The sequence below is a fragment of the Panthera pardus genome, unplaced genomic scaffold (assembly GCF_024362965.1).
Source record: "Panthera pardus isolate Hobbes unplaced genomic scaffold, ASM2436296v1 HiC_scaffold_6, whole genome shotgun sequence".
NCBI classification, from domain to species: Eukaryota; Metazoa; Chordata; class Mammalia; order Carnivora; family Felidae; genus Panthera; species Panthera pardus.
The window spans coordinates 9,814,205-9,834,601 of NW_026526991.1; the positions used below are offsets into that span (position 1 = coordinate 9,814,205).

The window sequence follows — 20,397 nt, forward strand, 5'->3', positions numbered from 1 at the left end:
CTGGAGGGCCCATGTCCAAGATGGTGCATGCATGGCCAGTAGGCCGGTTCAGGCTATGGGCTGAGCCGGATGGTGGCCAAGTTCCAAGAGCAAGAATTCTAAGAGAACTAGTAAGGACCTGTTATCACTCTTCATACCATAGCCCCAGAAGTCACATAGCATCACTTCTGGCCAAGCCTGTCCGGATTCAAGAGACACCTCTGCTTCCTGGGGATAGAAGTGTCAAAGTCCTATTTTAAGAGGAAGGAATACATGAGCACATGTGCACACCAATTCCCAGCTCGAGGGTTAAGCTGATATATTCCCAGGTACTTCCGTGCCTGAAAGTATGCCAAAGAAACCTGCCCTTGTTCATGGGGAGATGTGCATCAAAGTTCAAAACAGTATTGTTTTTAGTAGCAAAAATACTGGGAGGGAAAATACCTTAAATGTCCCTGGACGATAAGACAAAGTGATGTACGTCCATCTAATGGAACAGCACACGATGGCTGCAGTGAATGAACTGTACCGCTTGAGCCATGTGGCTGAATCTCAGACACGATGCCGAGTGGGAGTAACTCAGGACCGTAATGTAGAGTGTGATTCCATTTACAATTAAACAGAGTGAGGTAGGAAATATGTGGCTGAGTATGTACCCACAAACCCCGTATCTTTTTTGATACCTGTTAACAAACCTTGGCGTTCACACTGGTAGCTCCACTTCCAATCCAACAGATTTCATTCCATCCTCTTTCTGTCGAACTCTTTCAACAATGAAAAACCTACGCATTCACTTCACAGCTGTCTCCACGTGTGTTGAGGCTGTACCAGCCGGAAAGTTGGCCCAAGACACACCAACCACCACCCCCCACCCCGCCTCTGTTCGATGCACCTCCGAAAGATGTACAGCCGAAAGCCTGAGCCCCACAAAAGCAAGGAGAGGGCATTGGTGTTATTTTGTCATGTTCTGTTTTCTGGCAGAAGTCAGATAATACCCTTTCTCTTTGTGCTCGATCTATCTCTATAGTAGATTGTGCTTCCGTAAACAAACACAACATACTCAGAACGTCTCACTTCAGAACTCAGGAAAAATAGTTTCTACTGACGCTTTTAATAAAATTTAGTTATTTGCATAGTTTCAATAAAAATCAGTCCTTTTTACCAAGATATAATTAAACAAACTGCCACCAAGGCTTTATGCGGGTGTCTCATTTGAGAATACGTTCAGTATGACCCACCCACCTTAGGCACAAGGTTGTAGCATCTGTGTTGGGTCAATGCCCACAGAATCCTCTGCCCCGCACTGCTCAGGTGCCTGTCCCACAGTGTACCATGTCTTAATCGTACAAGTAGTAAGGAAAATGGGAACTATGACAGACACCGTGGTCTTTGAGAAGGTACGAACTTCCCTATTTGCACAGGTATTGCAGGCAAATCAGAGGGAGATTAGTTTGGTTCCATTTCCTAACCTAGGAATAGAAGGGCAAATGAGAGAAAAATCTCAGGCATAATAGAGGCTCAACCTCACATTCCTAATGATGACATCTCCAAACAGAAGTTGATTTTCTGGCCTTGATCTTTGGGTAGCACCATATGACTTAGATGTGCCAGCCCAAAAAGGAGGCTCATACACGTTAATTACCACATCTTACAGCACCTGTGTAGGTGAATCAAGGCCAAACACAGGAAGACCAGCTTTGTGTGGTCAAGAATAACCCTCGTAGAGAATTTATCATCACAAGTAGGGACTAATAAAACTTTTCCAAAACTTAAGAATGGGTAAGAAGGATGGTGGCGGGTCCCTTGGTGGGAGGCTGAATGTCGTCTGGCAGAACTGCCAAGGGAAATTTGTTTTTATTCTCTAGAATGTGCACTTGTTCAACTTGCTATTTACTATCGATGATGATTTTTTTTTTTTTTTTTTTTTTACAACTCATTGAGGGTAGACTTCACCTTGTAGAAAACACACAGCTAGGTAAAATGATCCTTGTCTGATAACAATGCAAATGAATTTTGCTCAGTAGTAAGTGATAGAAATGATTTCTGTCTGGTGAAAATGATTACAACTAGAAGAGGTTGCAGTTTTACGGCCCTACAGAGTATTAACCCGGTTTTAATCTAAATCAGCAGGTTTACTCAAGCAAGCTCGTCTTCAGCCACTGTCAATACTTCCTTCCGTCTTCAGTATTTGAAACTAGCCTCATCATCGCGCCGGGTTCCTCATTAATGATTTAAATAAATCTTTGACGCATTCTCACTTTAGAGCTGTGGAGTCATATTTTTAACTTTTTGAAACTAATGCTTTGATGGCTCCTATATCTAGCTTCCCCTCAGTATCCCCCTACAATGTCTAATAGGCATCTCAAACTCAAGACGCCTGATACTCAGCTCCCGGCCTTCATCCCCAAACTTCTCCTCTGTTGCCTCCCCCGTCTCTCATGGGTTGGATTGGGTCACCCAAAAGATACGGTGACATCCCAACCCCAGTAGCTGTGAATTGGGCCTTGTGGCAATGGGGCCTTTACAGATGATCAAGGGAGGGTGAGGTCACTGGGGTGGGTCCTTATCCAATGACCGGTGTCAAAATGGGAAGAGGGAAGTTTGGACACAGGCCATGAGAAGGCCATGTAGACAGAGGCAGAAACTGGATAGATGGAGCTGTAAGCCTAAGGAATGCCAAGACTCACAGTCACTGGAAGCCGGAAGAGGCCAGGGAGGATCCCGCCCTGCAGGTTTCAGAGGGAGTGCTGGCTTCTAATCTATGAGACAATACATTTCTGTTATTTTAAGTCACCCAGTTTGTGGCACTTTGTTATGGCAGCCACAGGATACTAACCCACCTTCTCAGTAAACGGTAACCCCGTGTTTCCTGCGCGAGAGGCATTGCCTTACTGGGCACATCTGATCCATTAGCAAATCTTGTTGGCCCTCCCTTCAAAATGTGTCTGGAACCAGCCCTGTGTCATGACTTCCTGTTACTATGCCAGGGCCAGTCACTATTATCTCACACCTGGATTATCTCAGTATCTTAACTAGTGTCTGTTTTACCTGTGAAACTATGTACTTTTTCTCTACACAGCAGCACAAGTGATACTGCCACTTCTGTGCTTCGAACGTTCCAGCGGCTCCACATCTCTCTCAAAATAAAAGCCAAAGTCCTCAACAACCAAAAAAAAAAAAAAAAAACAAAACCAGATTAAAAATGGGTAAAGAACTTGAATAGACACGTCTTCAAAGAAGATACACAAATGACCGATAAGCAAATGAAAAAACGTTCAGCATCATTGGTGTTTTGGGACATGCAAATCAAAACCACAAAGAGAAACCACTTCATACCCACTAGGATGGCTGGAATCAAAAAGTCAGATAATGGGGCGCCTGGATTGCTCCGTTGGTTAAGCATCCAACTCTTGGTTTCAGCTCAGGTCATGATTTCATGGCCGTGGGATAGAGCCCCATGTTGGGCTCCACACTGAGCATGGAGCCTGCTTGGGATTCTCTCTCTCTCCCTCTGCTCCTCTTCCCCGCTCACACATGCTCTCTCTCTCTCTCTCTCTCTCTCTCCCAAGTAAAAAATTTTAAAAAAGAAAGTCAGATAATACCAAGTGTTGGTGAGAATATGGGGAAACTAACCATCACATGTTGCTGGAGGAAATGCAAAAAGGTACCTCTGCTTTGGAAGATGGTTGGACACAGTTTCTCAAAATGCTAAACTGAGAGTTACCATATGGCCCAGAAATTCCACTCCTGGCCATACACGCCAGAGAAATGAGAACACATGTCCACACAGAAACTCGTACAGGGAGATTCACAGCAATGTTATTCACAATAGTCAGTAAGTGAAAATAAACCAAATGGCCGTCAACTGATGAACAGACGGATAAAATGTTATGTGTCCACAAACAAAGGAACAAAGTACTGAAATTACATGGGTGAATCTTGAAAACATTACGCAAAGGAAAGACGCCCACAGGCCACATATTGAATGATTCCATTTATGTGAAATGTCAATGATAGGCAAATCTATAGACACAGAAAGCATATCTGTGGTTGTCGGGCCTCAGGGGAGGAAGAAATGGGGACTGACTTTTAATGGGTATGGGGTTTCTTTGGGGATGATGGTGTTCTAAAATTGAGTGGTGAGGGTTTCACAACCCCACACATACACTACAAACCATTAACTCGTACATTTTAAATGAGTGAATTGTATGGTATGTGATTTATATCTTAAGAAAGCTGTTGTAAAAATACGTTGAAGAAATAGTTACATAAGTAAAACGAAAAAATAACACCAGGGACTTCTGGTTCAAGAGTAGATGATGTGGACTCATCTCTCTCTGTACATCCAACTAAATACAACTTTTAAAACGGGGAAGTAAGAGGTGCCTGGGTGGCTCAGTTGGTTGAGCATCCAACTTAGGCTCAGGTCATGATCTCACGGTTCATGAGTTCAAGCCCCGTGTTGGGCTCTGTGCTGACAGCTCAGAGCCTGGAGCTGGCTTCGGATTCTCTGTCTCCCTCTCTCTTTCTGCCCCTCCCCTGCTCACGCCCTGTCTCTCTCTCTCAAAAATAAACATTAAAAAAAAAAAAAAAAAGAAACCTGGGCAAGATACACATCAAATTGCTTTTGAGATTACCCTTTTGGGGTGGGATTGTAGAGTTCTCACTTTTTATTTTCGTGTTAGCTGGATTATTTATACCTGTTATGGTTACATTTGCTAGAGGAAATACGGTATACCCAGATAAACTTCAAATTTCAAATAAGTAATTTTTTAGTGTGAAGATGTCCCACACAACATGTGTACTTTTATTTGCTACATCCGGCAACCCTAGAAATGGCCATAAACTGCAAAGCCATTTCCACCTTGGAAGATAAAATGGAGCCAGCTGCCGCAGGCTGGTGTCCTCCCGAGCGAAGGCCGGGGCCAGTGCGGGCGTCCACCCGAGTCCCTGCACCACTCGGGGTCTGCTCCCACCGGCACATCCCTTCCGAATTCTTATCTAGGACGCCTCTTGGGTTCCCTCGGCTCCCTCCAGCAGCAGCCACAGCTGCTCCCCCGGGGTTATGTCACCATCCAGTCTGGCTTTACCGCCTCTCCTCCTCCCTGGACCCTTGCCCTCTCCAACCTTGGAAGACCCTCAAGCCCCTTCCTGATCTGGCCTCTTCCTGCTCGGCTTACTGGTTCCTTAAGAAAGCTGTAAGGAACCACAGGAGCTGGTTCCTGGCCCAGGGCCCTGGTGCTTGATGCCCTGTGTGCTCCCTAGGACCCCATCCCAGCCACAAGGCCCCTCCAGGTAGGTGCTGCTGTAAGCTTCCGGCTTTCACTCCATTTCCCCTGAGGTCATCACTGCTGCTGGTGCCCCATCTGCAGCTCCTGTCTGCCTGGGTCCCTTGCCAATTCTGGCATTTCTCTCCTTAGGTCCCTGCAGGGTCTGCTGGAGATGCCACGGTCCACCCCCTGGACCATCACCTCAGCACCTCCCCGCACCATGAGCGACCTGACACGGTCATCCCCAGTTCTCCTCCACTCCCCTCTTCCACACCCCAGGAAGGGGCCAAACCCCAATGGAGCCTCCCAGGGCTTATTCCCAGCTGCTTCCTCGTCCTCACTTTCCCAGCCAGCCAGGTGCCCCCCCCTTTGGGCCCCTACCTGAACAGGACCCGTCCACCCTCGGAGCAGAGGGGCAGGTCTGGAGGTGTGGGGGTTCCAGCGGGCACAACTCCTACCCTCCTGCTTCACGCCGTCCTCATGCCCCTCACTACATCACCTGAGAGGTGGGGAAAGGGAAGCCCCGAGGTCTCAGCGGCAGGGCTGTGGCTGGGGACTGGGGGCTGGGGGCGGGGCGGTGGCCCCGGGCACACTGGGTCGCCTGTCCTGATGTCAGCTATAGGCAGCCAGTGTTCACGGCACACCTACTCTGTGCCAGGGGCCTCTGGACCTTCCTGTTTCTGGCCGCGTCACTCCCCAGGCTGGCGGCATCATGACATCAACGTCACCAAGGCAAGAACGATCTGGCACAGCTCCGAGGTTTCAGGGCTGCATGGCAGGCTTTCCGGAAGCTCATCTACCCCCAAAAAGGAAGGTCACTCCAGGCCAAGAGTCCCCGGAGGCAAACTGTGGGGACACCCTCACACATCTACATCAGCGGTCTGGAGTTCTCTAGCCTCTAACAGCGAAGGGAAGATGAAACACTTCACAGGTGGTGGCCGCAGGGGCGCTCCCTCTTGCTGGTCCCGGGGGCCCTGCAGCCTCCGTTCCAGCCCCCACCCCAGGAGGCCTGAGAGGTCCCAGGGAGAGCAGCAATGGAGACACCCGGATGCGGGGAGTACTGAGAGCACGTCGATTCCGGAGTACAGAGCTTTGGGGTTCAGCTGCTGTCACTGTCCAACTGCACCCCGGCGGCCGCAGCTCCCCCTCCCAGGCCAGGCTTGGCGTCCACCTGCCGCCAGCCCTCACCTCTCGACCCTGCCCCAGTCTGGCACAGGGTGGAAAGTGCTCATCAAAGATTTACTAAATGGATGGACACAGCCGTTCAATGCAGTCACCGTGCATCCCGACTCACTGGGACGGTTCCAGTTTGTGCTGGTGCTGGCTTCGCCACTAGAAGTAGCACTCCACTTCGTGCCCAGAGTGCCCCGTTCAGGCATTAAGTTACACGGCCGCCATGTGGACTCAATCATTCCTACGAAGGGTCAGCGCGGGCCACACCTGGCTGACCTGTAGGAGGGACGAAGAGTCGCTGCCGTTCTGCTAGCAAACCTTTCACGTCCCCACCTAGCTTGGTTCCTGGCAGTCGTGGGGACTCAGTCAACACCTGCCACGACTTAGGACGTGCTTGGTCTTCTCGTGCTGGGTGGCACACGTCAGTGCACACGACAAACGAGGCCCTCCGCTCTCGGAGCATTGATTGTAGTCAGGGAGGCCGGCCACGAAGCTGGGAGAGGGGGTGAGGGGAGGGACGTGCCTCACAGTGGTCAGAGAGAGCTTCCCCAGTACAGTGACATGTGGGCAAAGACCTGAAGAGGTGAGGGGGGAGGCAGCCACAATTGAGGAAAAGCTTTCCGGTTGGGGGAAACAGCCAGAGCCAAGGCCCTGAGGCGGGGCACAGAGGACAGTGTGGCTGGAGTCAGGTCAGCGAGGGAGGGCAGCGCGGGCCTGGTCACCTCGACTGTAAGAACTCTGGCTTTGGGGGAAACAGAGAGCCCCCCGAGGGTGTCAGTAGACAGGTGACCACAGCAGGGATGAGGCAGGAGGCTGTTCGTTCATCCAGAGCAGGAGTCCGCAACTTCTGCAAAGGGCTAGATGGCAGGTATTCAGAGCTGTTGCGGTCACGTGTCTCTTTCGACTCCTGAACTTGGCCTGTGCTTTGGGAAAGCTGCTGTAGGCAGGACGTGAGTGGGCGGGCTTGGTCCTGTTCCAGTACAACTCCATCAGGACACTGACGTTTGAATCTCCTGTAATTTTCACGTCATGAAATATTATTCTTATTTTGATTTTCCCCCAGCCATTGAAAAGTGAGAAAACATTCTTACCTCCGAGGCCATAAAAACAAAACAAACAAACCAGACGGCTGGCTGGATTTGGACGGTGGCCATAATACGTATGCTGCCCCCTGAGCTGTATGACAAGGGTCCACCAGGACTCTGTGCCAGCAGCATTCTAGAAGGTGGGACCCATCAGCGAGAACAGAAGAAATCAGTCGCTGCCATTGGGATTTGGTAGCAGACAAGCGCGTTACAGCGGGTCTGTGAAGGTCCTAAGGCCGGTCGGCCTCGCTCAGTCACGGAAGTCAAGCCCCCACCCGCCGAGGCTGGAGAGGAAGGAACGGCCCAAGAGGGCGCAGCCCGGGAGGAGAGGGTCGTGGAGGCGTGCCGGGCGCTGGGCGGGAGCGGGCACAGCCTACTCACCTAATCGTTCAGACTTTGTAAAGTGCACGCTTGTCTCACGTTCGCACAACACAAGGTAAATTCAGTGTGCACCATCTGTGCGGCCCGCACACAAGTCTGTATTCGGCAACTGCACGTTACACGTCCAGAGGCGTACACACCCCGAAGCCCGCCCGCGTTCCCGCGCGCTCAGCACCTGCTGGCGCCGGGCCCTCCCCCGAGGGGCTGCTCAGGACGAGGTCGCCGGGGCGCCGGGCGCTGCACAGAGGGTCTTTCCCCGGCCCCCCGCAGGGCTTAAGTTTTAATCCCCGTGCTGCAGTGAGCGAGGCCGCGCATGGAAGCACCTTATCGTCTTAGAATTAAGGGCTTAGACGCACGGCGCACGAAGCCGCGGCAGCCCTCGCAGCACCATGCACGAAGGAGGACACTCGGCGCGGCTTCAGGGTAAGCCGGGCTCCCGGCGCGGCCGTCCCGCGACCGTGGGCCCCGCGGGAAGGTCGGCCCCGCGCCCGCCGCAGGTGGGGGGGGGGGTGTCCCCGCCCCGAGGCTCCGAGGCTCTGCTGCAGGACGGGCCGGGCGCCGGGCCACCGCGAGCGGGCCGCCGCCAACAGGCGACCCAGGAATGCGGCGCAGGCCGCCAGACCCGCCACCGCCCGCAGACGTTCCAGCCGCCCACCCGCCAGCCGACCCGGGGGCGGGGCCGGGACGCCCAAACTGCGCCTGCGCCGTCGCCCAGTCGGGCCCGGGGACCGGGCCGGCGCGAGAGGACTGCGCCTGCGCCGTTGGCTCAGCCGGGCCCGGGCACAAGGCCGGCGTGCGGAATCGGCGCCTCAGAGGCCGGTCCGCAGCAGCCCGGGGGCGGGGCCGGCGCGCGGGGACTGCGCCTGCGTGGCAAGCCCGCTCCGGCCTGGGGGCGGGGCCGCGCCTGCGTGGTCGTTCCGGCCGGGCGCGGGGGCGGAGACCGCGCCTGCGCGGTCGGCTCGGGCTCGCCCCGACAGTCGCGCCTGGGTTCCCTGGTGCCGCCCGCCCGCCCGGCCCCGCCCCCGGCCCCGCCCCGCGCCGCGCGGGGCTCTGGGAGGGGCGCAGCGTCCGGCGGCGTCGCGGGCGGCGGGCGGGCGGCGGCGGCGGCGGCGGGAGGGGCCGGCGGGGGCAGACAAAGCCGCGGCTAATGAATGGGAGCGTCCGCCCGCGCCGGCCGTCGTCCGCAGCCGGGCGGGAGCCGCGCCGCCCCGAGCCCAGCGCCCGCGGTGAGTGCGCGGCGGGCGGCCGAAGCGGGCTGTGCCTCGGCCGCGAGCTCGCGCCCCGGGCCCGACCGTCCCGGTGCGCCGTCGGAGGTCGGGGTCCGGGACGGGGACGGGGGCAGGGGACGGGGGTCGAAGTGGGGTCGGGGTCGGGCTGCGGGGCTGGGGGGCTGGGGGCGCCGCGACATTGTCTGCGCCGGGCCGGGGGCGGCTTTGGGGGCGCGGCCTGCGGTGGCCTGGACCCCGCCCGCGCCCCCGACTCGGCCGCGGTGCCCGGAGGGCTGGGGTCGACGCCGACCCCGCCCCCCGCCCCCGGGACCCCCGGCCCCGGCCCCGCGACCCCGGCCCGCGCCCTGCGCCCCCCGGCCCCCCGGCTGACAGCTGGCGTGTGGCGGGCCGCGCCGGTTGCGCCCGAGACGCGTCTTCCGGACGGCAGGATTTTGTTGACAAAACATCTCAAGTGGTAGAAAGTTGGTGCGGCCGGGACGGGGTGCGGAGCCCCGAGGTGCGGGGCCGGGGGCCGGGGGTCCTGGGCGCGCCTTCTCCCAGCGCTTGGCCCCCATCACCACAGCGAGTTGCCCTACAAATCGCATTTGGGGTTTTTTCTCGGTGTAGCTCGTCTTCAGGGGTATTTCCAGGAAGAGACGGCCCGTCGTCCTAGTGTCTTAGGAGGCGCACGCTTGCGGGGCCCTCGGTCGTCGTGCCTCTGGGCACCGCCGTTCAGATTTAATCAGTAAGGCAGGAATCAAATGGCAAAGCGTAATTTCACACGGGTTTCAATTGTGGTTGTTGGTCTGGACCCGGACCCGGGCATTTGTGTCTCTGTCCCGCAGCGCCTGCAGCGCGGGGGCTCCCCCAGCCCAGCCCTGGCGACCCCCTGGCGCCCTCCGCGGGTGGCGGGTTTGGGGTGACATTCGGGGACCCCGCGCGCCTCTGTGGAAGAGGTCTCCGCCAGGCATCAGGACCAGCTTCTGTTGGCATTCTTCTTTTTGTAAAAAAGGGAAGTTATTTGTTTTGAAGTCAACTCTGAGTAAATCGAGTGCATGGTTTAAAAAAAAAAATGCTTTTCAGGCTTGAACGAGGCCAGTTCGTTAGGGCAAGGGCATCCTGGTGACTTTTTATTAGAAATATTAATGTTTGTTTTGTCTGTATTGTGGTGATAAAATTGGGAGGCTTGGAAGGAGTTAGTTGGAGTTTTTAAAAAAGTGCTTTGACTAAGTCAGATTTCACTTAGGAGTTAATTTTGGTCACTCAACAAAGTTTTCTTTTGAGAGGAAAGTGCTCACAGGAGCTGAACTCTATCTCCTTGGAGGGCTTCCTGTGGGGTGTTGGCGCCCATCCCTGTGCTCACCTCCCTGACCCTTGCTCGGGGCATATCTGCTTAATGTTTTCTCGCTGAAAGACCTAGCACGGGGTAAGAGAAGTTCTGGGCGTCCTCAGAAGTTCCATGGGACCCGGTCAGCCTCCTGTGTCAGAAGGGAGCTTGGACTCAGTCTACCTGACAGGTAGTCTCCTTGACAGCTACCCCTTCCTGATACCGTTCTGGCTATTCCTGGTATTTTGGGTGTGAAAACACTGTTCTCTAACGTCCCTGCGTGCAAGTAAGGAGGTTGGCGCAAAACACAGGCTGCGGAAAGAACGTCCTAACAGCTCGGAGGGAGATTTAAAGTAAGTTATTGGAGCGGTTGATTGCATCCCATTCCGCTGCGGTGCAGCGGCACGCAGGGTTCACGGAGCAGAGGCAGCGCGAGGACCTGCCATCCGGACCCCGTCCCCACGGCGCAGAGTCTGGAGACTGAGCGGCAGGGGAGGCCTCTCTGCACCTCGTGTCGCGGTTTTCCTTGCCTGGCGCCAGCTCCTGTGGTCTCCAGACTGCGGTCTGACTCCCTCGCGGCAATGATCGCGTGGTGAGGGGAGGGAAGCAGGTGCGTGACGCCGGGCGTGGCGCGGACCTGGTGCGGGGGGCCTCGGACGGGTGGCGAGCGGCCCCTTGGACTCCTCCTCACCAGCATTCTCTGCACACGACACACCGTTTCGAGGCCGGACTGCCTTTCTTCTAATTACTGTTTGGCGTTGAAGACACTACTTGAATCTCGGGGCTTGAGAACAGAAGCAGCCGGAGTCCGTGGCTCTCACTTACCTTCTGCGTTTTACTGAATTTAGCTGCGCGGAAATGTCACAGTGCGCCGCCGGCCCCGACCGTCCTGCGGCCTCGGGGTCTGGACTCCACGGGGTTCCGGTCCTCTCCCCTTCCAGGGGCTCACCCTTGGTACAGCCCTGTCTTTCCTGCCCTTCTCCCTCACCCCGCTTTCCATCGCCCGGATTTTTCTTCATTCTGAAATAGCTCACGTCACTTCCTTGCCGGTTATTTGACAACGAGCTGTGGGTAGTTCAAATTCTGGAAGCGTTGCCGGGAGAAAAATAAAGCCTTTCCTTCTCGTGCTCCGTGTTTCTGAGGCAGGGGTTCCTGAGAGGGACAGGTGCTTGACTGTGAGGTATGCCGGCCTCTCACGCGGTACCTAGCAGGGTTCTACCTGCGGGGGGCAGTAGTGGTTTTGAAAAGGAGACCTGAGCGGTGACGCTGGGCATAGACTTACACCAGAGAAGAAGGCCCGGCCAAGAAAATACGGGCAGGTGCAGGCAGAGGTGAGGGCAGTTTCTGCTTGAGAAGTACGTTCCGGGAAGACCCCTTCTTGGACGGAGTCCGAGCCCAGGGGTCTGGGGGCTACAGACGGAGACCCCGAGGAAGAAGGGGCAGTGTGGCGGAGAGGCTGACCCGTCTGCTTGAGCCCAAGTCCCGCGGGTCCCGCCCGGTGTGCGGCAGGCTGCGCCCCTCGTGGGCACCTGCCGTGTGAAGGCCTGTCCGCGGCCGCACCCGGCCCTTCCCCAGTGGTCCGAGTGCCCTGGAAACCGCTGCTCCTGGGCTGGGGAGCGGGGTGAGGGGGCTGTGCCCTGCTGGCCCACCCGAGTGCCCTCCGTGCGATGGCTCTTCCGTCTGGGTGGCCCCGCACGTGCTCTGTCCTGCTTCAGCGCCCCCACAGAGGTGAAGCGTGAGGGGCTGCGTTTTACCCACGGCCGCCGCAAACTGACCGTCCCCTCGGGGTCTGCTCGCTTGCTCTCCACTCGCGGGAGCGGCGTCGGGAGCAGGGAGCTCTTCCCGGACGCCTCCGGTCTCCCTGTCACAGAGGCCGTGTTCCACATCCTGTAGGTAAAAGGACGCTTTCAGGACTCTTAGCAGCTTCAGCCTGTCCCTCGCGGGACCGCCCTGGACCGCACGGGAAGGGGGAGGCAGCGAGCGAGGGTGCTGGTGTTGGGTAAAGGGGACCCACGAGACGAGTGAGCGGAACCGACCAAGGAGCCCTGGTCTGCCACCCAGAACGTTTCAGGGACAGCACGGGGACCGGCTGACCTTAGCACAGTCTGTTTGCTTGCTTTGGAATGTGCTTTGTTTCCAAGGTAGCCTTATCGCCGTGTCTGACCGCGTCTCACGGGAAGGGCTCTGGTTCTGGGTTTCTGAGGTTAACCCTTAGCAGCTGTCTGTGCTCTCGGATCTGTCCCCCACATCCGTGGAGCTGGTACTGGATGATCCTTTTCCTTTGTGTGAGCGCAGCGGCCCTGGTGGAACTTCCGGCTTTGAGGCGCGTGGTGCTGTGTCCAGCCCTAGAACGTGTCGGTTACGGTTACTCCCGCTCGGGGTGTGTAAAGTGACTCGCCCACGTGCACCTGGTCCCGGTTTATGACCTTGTGGGAAGACGGTCGTGTCCAGGTGTGAACCGGGCGGGCTGTCGCTGTGGCTCATTGATTCCCTGGGCGCTGGACGGCTCACGGAGGGCTGGATGCAAATACGCTTCAGTGTTTTCAAGGTTACGTGTGGAGTTTCTGACAGCGCTTGGCGGCGTGTCGCCATCACCGCCACCTTCGGCCCGTCTGGCGCTGGCCGCACTTCTGCAAAGGCGATTGCGTGTTTTCCAGCGCTTCACCCCTAAATGCCCTTTTCTCCCAAGAAGAGGCAAAAGGAGACTCTTCTGTGTGACCAGCAGCACCATCGCTGATCACGTCTAGAACGTGGAACAGTGGTCTCTTCGCACCCGTGGGCCGGCCGCTCTGAAACCAGTAGCTGATTTCTCCAAACCAGAGCCTACTCTGTGTCATTGCATTGGCTGTCATATCTCTTTAGTGTCTGTTCTTCTGGAATAATACCCCCCACACCCCAGTTGTTTTCCGCGACATTGACTCTTTGAAGAGGCTAGGACGGTCGTCTTGTGAGTGCCTCGTGTTCGGGATCTGTTTTGCACTGTGTCATTTAACTTGGCTCCCCGTGTGCTGTGATCTGGCGGGAAGAGGGTGGGAGTCGGGCGGCACGTTCTCCCAAGGGGGATGCCGCCTGCCGCGCCGTTCTCGGAGGCCGTCCTGCCACCGAGGCCGGCTTCCTTATGTTGTGTATTTTATCCGTGTCCCTCTCACCCGGGCATCCTGGGAAGAGGGGACAGACGCCGGGCCCTCTCCCTTTATCACCGCTCGTCAGGGGGGCAGACGGTCATACCTTCACCGTGGCAAACACTTTTGTTTTTCCTTTTTCTGTTTTGAGTATCAGTGCAGACTGATGGATTTTTATTTACTCATTGCATTAGAGTCTATTAATGTCTTCTGTGTTTCGGCGTTCACGCGGTGATAGCTGAGCAGCTGTGAGCCCCCGCGATGTGGCCCCTGCCCCTCACTCGGCATCTTTGTGAGAGCACCTCTCTGGCCCTTTCCTTCCCTCTCCCGACCTGCCATCAGCCACTGCTCCAAAGTGCTTTGCTCCCTGTTAGTGCAGAAAAGTGTTTAGAAGCCGAGACCTGGGTGTTGGATGTGTTCACTGTGTTTGCGCATGATTGCTGCTCTAAGCACCTGTCTCGTGGACAGAACTATGAAACATTTTTTTAAAACATTGTAAGATCATCCTGAGTTTTTCAGTACAGATTTGAAATTATTTTAAAGTTTTACTTAATTTCTTTGATTTATATACATACATTTTTTAAATTAGAGCGTGCGTGCACAGGCTTGTGGGGTGGGGAGGGGCAGATGGAGAGAGAGAGAGAGAGAGAGAGAATGAGAACCCCAAGCAGACTCCATGCGCAGCCTGGGGCCCAGTGCGAGGCTCAGTCCCACAACCTGGGATCATGACCTGAGGCGAAATTAAGAGTTGGACACTCAACCGACTGAGCTACCCAGGCGCCCCAAAAATCTTGATTCTTAATATCATTGGCATAATTACTTGTTTTATGGACAAGTATACATAAAATAGGGTGTGATGTTACAATACTGGGTTACTACTAACGACACTACTTAGCCGAGTTTAAGGTGCTTTCGCGTTTGTTTGTTTTTAAGATTTTATTTTTAAGTAATCTCTATACCCAATGTGGGGCTCGAACTCACAACCCTGAGATCAAGAGTCCCGTGTTCTTCCAGCTGAGCCAGCCAGGCCCCCATAAGGTGCTTTTGTTTTTGAGGGTTTTCCTTTTGTTCTTAGTACGTATTAGTAATAAAACAGTGCGTTTTAAAACAAGCCTCTTGATGGATATTCTTTTGTCTGTCATTATGTTGCTCGTTTGATACAAAAAATTCGGTTTGTTTGTTTCAGATGAGGAAGTTTTAGATTTTATTTTTACGTTCAAAATAATTACCCGGCTCAAAAGTCAAAATCCTATGGAAGACGTCAGAAATTCTACCCCGTCCCGTTTCCTCTACTGTTTACAGGCGGTCATCTCTGTGTCTGCTTCGTCCCGCAAAGCCAAGTATTGACACGTCTGTGTGTAGCTCCCGGCTGGTCTTTCATAAAAGGTAGCAGGTACTCTTACACTGCGTGTGTGCCTCGCTGTTCTCTTCGGCACCTATGAATGTGTCCGTCCTTCCCGACGGGTGTTGGAGTGGCGGTCCGGCCTCGGTAGGACGCTGCAGTCACCAGCCTTGGCAGGTGTTATTTTATATTGCATGAGGGCTGTCTTTGGGGTCTGGTCCTCGCGGTGGGATTGCTGCGTCCGAGGATGTCACTGTAGCAGCGGTTCCCAGATTCCCCTCCAAGCGTGTGGTCCCCTGAAGGCTTGTCACAGCCCCGCAGACGGAGGGTGTGTCCGGCACCCGGTCTTTGCCGGCCCGACCCAGTGAGACCTGGTATCTCGGAGGGGTGTTCGTTTAATATGTTTCGATGTGGCTGTGAGAAATGAAAAATACTAAAATGGCTGTTTGGCGCCCAGAGTGTCTGAGATCGGTAAACAGACGGCTGTGTTAGCAAGCGGCCCGGGGTGACAGCCGGGCAGCTCTGCCCCCCAGACGCTGACTCTGCTCTGGACTTCAGCGCGTGGAGTTGGAAGGTGGTTTCTTTCGTCCCGTTGGTAAAAGAACAGCAACTTCTCTGAGTCCGAGCACGTCCATACGTCTTACTTTGTCTAGCCTATGGAAAGGAACCTCTGAAGCTACCGTTTACTTTTTGGTATTTTTGTCTTTGAAGCTAAGAAACGTACCGTAAGTTGAAGGAACTTTGGTTTTGGGGTGCCTTCTTTCTGTCTCCCCCCGCCCTTCCATCGCTCTGGAAGTTGAGATTGCTGTCGCACCTTCCGAGGGGGCCATCGCTTCCTTAATCGCTCAATGTTCAGTCAGCATCAGGGAGCCCCAGGGGCTGCAGAGACCTGGGACGGCCTCCTATCTCGGGGGCCCGGGGGCCCTGGGCTGCAAGCAGCGGCAGCCAGCCGTGGACAGGGTGATGAAGTTTGTTCTAGAAGGATTCTGGGTTTGACACGTTGTCATTGGTCACCCTGTTTCTGTTTGCTGGAGAGTAGGGTCAGAACCATCCAGAGAAATCCTCTCCAGGGGTAGGTGGCAAAAACCTACTGGTCCTTTTTATCTATGCAGACTGATCAAAACTGCCACAGTAGCATAATCCTTTTGTGGTTTGAAAACCAAAGATAACACGCTTCTTTTTTTCCCCTTTAATTTGTACCAAAATAGTAGGAAAAGCTGATTTTCTTTAGTAGTAAGCTGCTAGATCAGATGACAGTGGTTTTCTTAAATTAGCAATATCATTGCTACTTATGATTATGAAATAATATGCACAAAATTAGTCAAGCAACAGAGGACTGTATAAAATAGAAAGTGAAAGCCTTTCACGATGACTGCAGTTAAGTTGCGCATCCCCTTGTAGACGTGTGTCTGTGTGGGCGGCCACCTGCACCGGGCACGGTCCTGGCCGACCTCCCGTGCGCCAGGAAGGCAGCCGTGGTGGGCACTGGGGGGCAGCTGCCGGGGCTGTGTGGGTGATTTCCAGAGTGTAAGTCTTGTGTCGTGAAGCATAAGACACGCGGACAAGTGCTCATCTCTGTGAATCGTCACCAGCTCGAGAGATGGACGCCACCCCCGTGCTCCCCAGTCCCAAAGTCCCTTGTTTTCCGGGCCTGTGCCACTGTCGTTCATATACGGGGGTCATGCAGTGCGTGTTCTGCTCACTGTCGTGGTTGCTGGATATTAGGACAGTTTCTTCGTTGTCGTGGCTGTGGGCTATCCCACGCACGGATCTATCGCAACATGTTATCTGCGGTCGGGAGCCACTCACACCTCTGTGATTACTGCCACAAACGTTTTTGGATTTGTCCTTTGTTGCAGGTCTCCAGGCATCTTGTGGGCGTGACCCTGTGACTGGTCACACGATAGCGTGGGGGGCTGCAGTGTGTTCCAGGGTGGCCGGGCTTGCGTGTCCTAGTCCGGCCCCTGGCACTGTTGGCTCAGTGTGTGTGTGTGTGTGTGTGTGTGTGTGTGTGGCCGCTTTACAGGGTGTATGGTGTTCTGGATTTCATTTGTATTTCCTTGATTTTTAAGTTTCTTAATTTTAATGTGGCCTGGTTTGTCCATCTTCCCTTGGTAGTTCTGTTTTGCTCTAAGTCAAGGTCGTAAGAATGTTTTTCCATCTTACGTTCTTTATTGTTTTGCCTTTAGCGTGACCGTCGATTTGGGGGATGGCGTGAACTAGGGTCAGCTGTCATTTTTTCCACACGGAGATCTAATTGTCGTGGCCCCATGTATTTAAAAGATCCTCCTTGCTCTCTGCTCTCCAGCGTCTCCAGCGTCAAAAGTCTGCCGTGTGCAGACCTTGTGCGTGGGCCTGTCCCCGGGCTCTCCAGTCTCTGCCAGTCTCTTGGCCCCTGGAACCAACACCACAGCACCCTCGTCAACATGGTTTCATACGGTTTGGGTTTTTAAACCTTTTTAAAGTATAGCGCAGACGCGGAAACCAGGAAGTAAGCGTGTGGTTTGATGGGTTGTTATAAGGTGGACACTTTTGTGACCATCACTTGGGTCAAGAAACGGACTTCTGCTGGCTCCCCAGACCCCTCATCCGTGTCTCCCCCACCGCCCCCCGCCGTCCTGACTGAAGTAACCGCCAGCCTGGCTTTTGTGGCAAGTCCGTCCTTGCTTTTCTTCGTAGTTTTGTGACCGAATCACGTACCTCCAAGTCCTAGTTAAGTTCTGCCTGTTGACTTAGATGGCATTTCAGTATTATCTGTAGCTCGCCCCCCACCTCCCGTGGAAGTTTTTTGTGGTTGGGCTTGTGGTTCTCACAGTCTGGATTTCGCTGATGGCGGTCCTCCCGTGTAGTGTCATCTCTCCCTGGTTTCCTGGAAAGGGGTAGTTGGATATAGAGGTTTGATCGGATTCGGGTTTGACTCGGCAAGGCTCCTTCACGGGGGTGTTGTGGTCCATCAGGAGACACCTAACGCGCAATGTCTTTCTTTTTCGATGTTGGCAGCCAACGACGCACGGACGACGTGCGTTAATTCCAGACAAGTGACAAAACGGTGATGCTCCTGCCGTTACTGCAGCTGCGTGTATGAGCTGGACTTCCAGTAAGAGAACCCTGTCATCGTCGTTTGGTTATCTAGGGCTCGGGTTCACATAGGACACCCGAGATAAATGCTTGGCTCTTCTCTCTGCCAGGTTTCAAAATAATCCATCTTCTATCTTCCTCCAAAGGTGACCAGTTGAAGATTTTATTGTTGACGTATTTATTTTTTATTTTTGAGAGAGAGACAGACAGACAGAGCATGCAAATTGGGTAGGTACAGAGAGAGAGAGAGAGAGAGAGAGAGAGAGAGAGAGAGACAGAGAGAGAGAATCCCAAGCAGGCTCTGCGCTGTCATTACAGAGCCCGATGTGGGGCTTGAACTCATAAACCATGAGATCATGACCTGAGCTGAAGTCAGATGCTTAACTGACTGAGCCACCCAGGCGTCCCATGAACTCAGATTTAAGCATATTAAATGCGTTTTAAAGATTTTATTTTTGGGGCGCCTGGGTGGCTCAGTCGGTTAAGCGTCCGACTTCAGCTCAGGTCACGATCTCGCGGTCCGTGAGTTCGAGCCCCGCATCGGGCTCTGGGCTGATGGCTCAGAGCCTGGAGCCTCCTTCCGATTCTGTGTCTCCCTCTCTCTCTGCCCCTCCCCCGTTCATGCTGTCTCTCTCTGTCTTAAAAATAAATAAACGTTAAAAATAAATAAATAAATAAATAAATAAATAAATAAAAATAAAGATTTTATTTTTAAGTAATCTCTACACCCAACATGGGGCTTGAACCCAGGTGCCCCAATAACAGTTTTTACGTGTCCTTTGCAATTGAAAGTCAGTTTGACTGGGGCACCTGGGTGGCTCAGTCGGTTGAGCGTCCGACTTCGGCTCAGGTCATGATCTCACGGTTCATGAGTTTGAGCCCCACGTTGGGCTCTGTGCTGACAGCTCGGAGCCTGGAGCCTGCTTCGGACTCTGTGTCTCCCTCTCTCTCTGCCCCTCCCCCCCACACACACACATTCTCTCTCTCTCTCTCTCTCTCTCTCTCTCAAAAATAAATATAAACATTAAAAGATTTTTTTAAAAAGTCAGTTTGACTGGATATAAAGTCCTCGGCTCACATTTTCTTCCTTTGAATATCTTAAATATGTTATTCTCTTCTAGCATAAAACATTGTTGTCAAATGCATGATAATTTTACTTTCTTTCCAATATAAGTGACTCTGTTTTTGGCCAGAATGGCATTCTCTTTTAGTGTTAATTGTTGGGCATGGATTCTCATCCACACGGCTTGCTCTGTCAATATGTAGGTTCACAAGTTTTACTTCAGGAAAGGTTTTTGAGTTTTCAGTGTTCTGTTCCCTTGCTTTGTCCCCTCCGACTTTACGGGGAGGAGAGGGGCTCTCATTACGTGTGTGTTGTTGGATCTTCTCATCAGCCTTTCAGTCCATTTCTCTAGTCTTTTTTAGTCCTTCTTTTTTTTTCCGTTAAAAAAAAATTATTTTTCTTTGCTGTTTGTCTTAAGTGATCATTTGTGGAGTTTACTTGTTCTGATGGTGCTTCTAGCTTAGTTTTTATTCTTTTTTTCTTTTTAATGTTTGTTTGTTTATTTTTGAGAGAGAAAGTGTGTAGGCAAGTGGGGAGGAGCAGAGAGAGAGAGGGAGAGGGAATCCCAAGCAGGCTCCATGCTGTCAGCATAGCTCGAAGCCACGAGCCGTGGGATCGTGACCTGAGCTGGAGTCAAGAGTGGGACACTCAACCGACTGAGCTACCCAGGCGCCCTGTAATATTTTCTTAGGATCCATAATCTCATCTCTGTATTCTCCTATCCTGACTTAGGTGGTTCATTGTTTTATTTTTAAATATCTTTAGTTTCTTTTGAAATACATTACAGTTTTCATATGGTTTGATTTGAGGTTATGTTTTTCTGATGTGCTTTCATTATCTGTAGAGATGCTTTCTGCCTTTTTTTTTCCCCCCCAGAGAGAAAGAGAGAATGAGCAGGGAAGGGGCATAGAGGAAGAGATTCCCAGGCAGGCTCCGTGCTGTCAGCATGGAGCCGGACATGGAGCTCGATCTCGTGACCCTGGGATCATGACCTGAGCTGAAATCAAGAGTCAGAGGTGAACCACCTGAGCCTCCTAGGGGATGCTTTCTGCTCTTATTTTTTCTCTCATCCTTTTGTGAGATTTGGCCATAATTCTCTCTGTCGCTTATCGTGTTAGTTTTCTGGTGCTGCTTTAACAGACTATCACAAACTTGGCTGAAATCAGTTTGGAGGTCACATCTGAGACGGGTGTCACTGGGCTTGAAATCAAGGTGTTGTCGGCAAGCTGCCTTTCTTTCTGGAGGCGCTAGTGGTGAGTCTGTTTCCTCACCTTTTACGCTGTCTGGAGGACGCCCATATTCCGCGGCCGATGGGCACCCGTCGTCAGAGGCAACAGGGCCACGTCACGCGGCCCTCCTTCTGAAGGCG

At 53.5% G+C, this 20,397-nt stretch overlaps 1 protein-coding gene across 2 annotated transcripts in view; it reads left to right on the top strand.

Annotated features, from left to right (window-relative positions):
- The window catches only part of ZBED4 (zinc finger BED-type containing 4), a 42,607-nt gene that overhangs the window by 3,390 nt on the left and 18,820 nt on the right, over window positions 1–20,397 (top strand). The window contains exons 1-2 of one of the 2 annotated variants that reach the window (XM_053895249.1): window positions 8,922–9,114; window positions 17,888–17,984. The gene's annotated coding sequence lies outside the window, so the exon portion shown is untranslated. Of the gene's footprint in view, window positions 1–8,921; window positions 9,115–17,887; window positions 17,985–20,397 lie in introns of those variants that run through there. The other variant, XM_053895248.1, reaches the window with a different exon arrangement.